This window comes from Solanum pennellii, chromosome 10 (assembly GCF_001406875.1).
Source record: "Solanum pennellii chromosome 10, SPENNV200".
Classification (NCBI taxonomy): Eukaryota; Viridiplantae; Streptophyta; class Magnoliopsida; order Solanales; family Solanaceae; genus Solanum; species Solanum pennellii.
Window position 1 is genome coordinate 51,277,549 of NC_028646.1, and position 5,038 is coordinate 51,282,586.

The window sequence follows — 5,038 nt, forward strand, 5'->3', positions numbered from 1 at the left end:
ATAATATGGATTTTCATTGTGCAGAAAAAAATTAATGTACTCAATTCCAAGTAATCTCATTTATAATCTATGAAACTTAAATGTTTCTTTATATTACAAAAAGTCTTTGTCTATATATATTCTTATTTATTTCCTTATTTTTCATTTAATGTTTAATAAAGAATTAATTATTTAGTATTTTGTGAATAATTCATTCATTAGAGGTTCTTGATTTATGTAATAATGACAAATAATCAAATTCACGTTGAAGTATTGCTATTTTTTTTAAAAATCCGATTTTTCCATTATTTATAATTTATGGATATTAGTAAAAAATTAATTATAAAGTCAATGCAATTATTATTTATAAGACCACGAATTGCGGTAAAAGTACGTAGTAACTAGAAACTTGTTTGCTCGTAATAATATTTGAAACAGTGGTGTGCGGGACGCGGAGAGAAAATTTACACACGGGAGGAACTCAAACCTTGTACATGTTCCTTGTCCGACGTTTTCTTCCTCGTTTTCTAACCCCAATTGGCCTAAATTTGATTCTTTATCTCAATTTCTAGATTTAGACACCAACACATGTTCTCAAGGAGCTAATAAAACACAACTCTAGAATCGACTCTATTTCCTCCAAAAACATCTATCTCCGCGCAATTCAAGAATGAAAGTAAATTCATGACTATATAACAAGAACATCAATGCTTCAACTTTTAGAACGAATTTAAAGCTCAAATTTAACATGATTGGCGTGTGGGTGAAAAAACCAACACTATGGATGCTTACATACCTGAAGCAATGATCTTCTTGAAGAACTTGAAGGAAAATATTGAAAGATGAACTTACCCTTAGAGTTTCTTAATTTTGTGAGCATAGAATCTTCACAGCAAATAAGAGGGTTTGATTTTTAAAAACTGAATTTTACACGTTTAGGGAAATTTATATTACCTTCTAAGGCCTAAAAAATTACTGAAACGAGCTGGGAGCCGAGACATCGCGAGCTGCTACCAGGTTTGCACGTCGTTGGTGAATCAATCATACTTTTTACTCAGAGATCGAAATTGAGCATACTCGGCGGCATTGGAAAGATTACTCAAAGGGCTTTAATATAATATCTCGTAATGCTCGTTAATATTTCTATACTAAAAGTTATGATCATTTGAAGTTGATCCAAAATTTAAGAAAACTAATTAATGACTTGAGTGCTTTTCTCTTTTGCTCTTCTTGGAACATAAGGTGTTATCTCTAATGATCTTACCACTCAAGAATTTTTAAGTTCCTTTCCAAAGTCTCACTTACTATGAAGTCAGGTTTGAGTCTTAGCTCCAAAAAAATTTTGGGGTGTTACATTCATCATGACAAATCTTTCCTTCTTTTGGCAAGTAATGAAGTGCTTACCAAGGAATTACCCATTTTTGTTTTCAACTTAAAAGAGAAATCAATAAGAGGACACAACTAGTGAAAACTTTATAGAACTAGACATGTTGAAAAACTCAGGTGGTGAATAACATATCAAACAGTTTACTATAACCTAGTAATTTTTGACTGGCAAAGCAATGACATATGAGAACTAATGATTATTTTGTCTTTGAATTAAATGTGTTATAAGTCTACACAAATTTAGAGAATTTGGGTATAATATATCAGGTCACAAGACACAGAGGAATCATTTCACATGCACAAGGAATTAGAAACATTACGGAGATCCAAATAGTATTACTTCATTAAAATCAATTACACATTACAGAAGCCATCAACAAAAAGATTTAGCGCTGGTGATTAAGTAATATGTTGCTTATATGATGGGAGAAGACAAGGTTGGGGTAAGCGTCTACATGTTTGGAATTGCGGGATGGATAGATATTATAGATGATGAATCAATTTCTTTTATATGTCTGTCACTTTATCTTTGTTAATGCTGTTAGTTTGTGCGTGAAATGGGGTCCTTATTTAGTTTATGTTAGGTCCTTATTTCCAAGCATTTGTCGTACGTGTATCAACTTCTGAGACTAACCATTAAAACTCGCCTTTTGTGAAATCTTTACATTTACTCCAAATCTCCATAGAATCTTCTTGCTTCATTTACTGCAGTCACTAGCCCATAAAAAAGTAAAATGACATTTGCCTTTTTGATATTACTTTGCATATTTTGTTAGGTGAACCATGGAGAACTATAATGACTAGATCTAATGCAAACACCTAACTAGAATTTAAGAACAAAATTCACGTACAAAATGCAAAAAAGGTTGTATCAAAAGAAATATACAAACTAAGAAAGAATATGCTTGATCTCAGACCTTTCAAGACAATTGTACAAGATGTTTTGGAAAAACTGTGATCAAATAGCTCGAGTTATCACAAGAACCTTCTACATTTGTTAATTACTAACAAAAGATGGCAGCACACCATATTTGTTTCCTAAATTTTTCCTTCAACGATGAATATTGTTTGTGTTCCTTTCTACACAAAGTTCTAATATATGAGTCATATGACTACTGTTGTTAGCTTAACTTATGCTGCATAAAAATGTAGAGTAAATAAGCTACCTGAGAGTTCCTTTCGTTTACGCAGAAAAAGACGTGAATGAATATATCCTTATTCTTGTACTTATGCAAAAGCTTTGGGTTAGACTGATTGAAAGAGTTTAGACCCTATATTATATCGTTACAAATTCAGTTTTACTAAGTAATACATCTCTGTTCAATTTAGAAATCATATTCCTCTACTCAAACATGCCCATGTTCTTCATACTCCTATTTTGCTATCGATATCATATATATTGCACTCTATTCTACGTAATCCATCAGCTTAAAAATTCCCATGCACAAGGAATTAAAAATATTAAGGAAATAGTAAACAATATTAATTCATTAAATTTAATCTATACGGAATGCGACTCTCACCGCATACAGCTCGCACGAAGACTCAAAAATCCATCCCAATCCTTTTCTTCCACCTCTCCTCTACATAAACTTAAAGATTCATCCTTGATTAAGGAATATATTACAGATATGATGGTAGATGACAAGCTTGGGTAATCTTCCACAAGTGAGTTTGTGCGTGAAATGGAATCCTTATTTAGTTCATGTTAGGTCCTTATTTCCAGGACTTTGCTTTGAGTATATGAACTTTGGCAGAATGACCATAAAAACTTTGCCATTGGTAACAACTTTACATTTACTCTCAATCTCCATAAAATCTAGTCGCTGCATTTGTTGTAGTCACAAGCCTATAAAACATCAAAATGGACACCGTCTCTTTGATGTTAAGTGAAGACGATCAATGATATTAGCAAATTCAAGTAAAAATGCAGAAAAGGTTCTATTAAAAGAAATATCCAAACTAAAAAAGAATGTGAGTGCTTTAATACCTTTCAAGAATGATACTACGAGATATTTTAGAGAACTGTGACCGAACATCTTGAGTTATCAAAAGAACCTTCTATATTTGTTAATACTAACAAAAGATGGGAGGAAACCAGAATTTTTTTCTTCAATTTTCCTTCAACGATGAAGATGGTTTATGATCATTCCTACAGAAATGTTTAGGATATGAGTGATATGATAACTGTTGTTAGTTTAACTTACGTTGAGAAAAACTGCAGACAAAAGTGCAAGTTGAGAGTTCCCCTCCACCAAACATAAAAGGGAGCATAAATGGCTCAACAAGAGCGTTTTATGGTAAATGCATGTAGTTTTTCAGAGGGTTATGCATCTCTGTCTAATGTTCATTCCCAATAGTTAAGCAGCCAACAACTCATGTTTCAATTATGCAGAAAAAAGGTTTAAAGACTTCAATGAATTCACTGTCACAAAATTAGTTGTATTAAGTTAATACATCTCTGTTCAATTTAGAAATCATAATCCTCTATTCAAACATGCCCTAATACTCTGTAATCTTATTTTTTATAGATATCTTATATACTTAACTCTATTATACGGAATCCATCAACATAAATATTCAGCCTTTATGATAAAGGGGTTCCTTAATTAGGTCATGTTAGGTCCTTATTTCTAGGCATTCTCTATATGTACATCAATCATTTCTCATACTAAGCTCCTTTGTAATGAGGAGCATATATAAGAAAGGTTGACAAAGAACATCAAAAAGAATAAACAATTATATGAACTTAAAATAACACTATAGTTCTGGTGAATGAAACACAAGTACAAAAACATAATTGCGCACACAAAATTGGGAACTTCAGGAATTCCAATATCAAAATAAGGTCTTCAGCTATTACAATTTTATGAAAGAGTAATACTAAACCAAAGACAATGATAGCATATATTTTATTTTTGGTCCTAAATTATTGGAACTTTCCACTAAGAGCCAACCTGAGAAATCAATTTGAACACTAGACTCACAGATCTAGGATCCCAATAAATCCCGATTTCATAACCCTAGCCCAATTTGCGACCCTTGAACAATTGATGGACCAAAGAGAAAAATTGTCATTGAACAACTTCTTGAACCAAACACTTCAACCTTCATACTTTTTAGGGATATTCTCCTCAGTTACATCCCACATGTCAACACACACGCTGCATCCATTCTCCAAACTTTTGGCCATGTCCAAAGTCCAGTAACGAAGGCTGTACACAAACATCTCAAAAAATGTAATCATCAGCATTCCTACAACTATCTCATCATGGGTAAGCTTTTTATTGATCTACCATGGGTTTTGCAGATCCATTCATGGGGCAGGGTATAAGCTTCTTATCTCCACCAATTTTTGAGTAACCTCATATACATTGTTGTTAATTTTACAAGCTTCTTCTTCCGCTTTTGAGGGAAATAAATGGTAAAAGAACGTTTTTTTCAAGCTAAGCAAAGGCCTCTTATCAGACATTGAAGAAGGTGAGGATTAAAAGAGAGAGGCACAACCCTTACAAAAAAAATAATTAGGTTTCCCAATTCATTTTGATGGGGAATCTAAAAAAGATATTACTATTTGAAAATTTTAAACTTGTTTCTTAAGGGACTTTCATATAAGAGTTATAAAATAGGATAATTATGTCATTTGGCATTTAAATTCTTCATAATAATTCTA

The 5,038-nt window shown here is 32.2% G+C and overlaps 1 pseudogene; it reads right to left on the reverse strand.

Annotated features, from left to right (window-relative positions):
* Positions 1-4,310: 4,310 nt before the first annotated feature.
* On the reverse strand, positions 4,311-4,837 carry LOC107001344 (annotated as a pseudogene).
* Between the last annotated feature and the right edge of the window lie 201 nt (positions 4,838-5,038).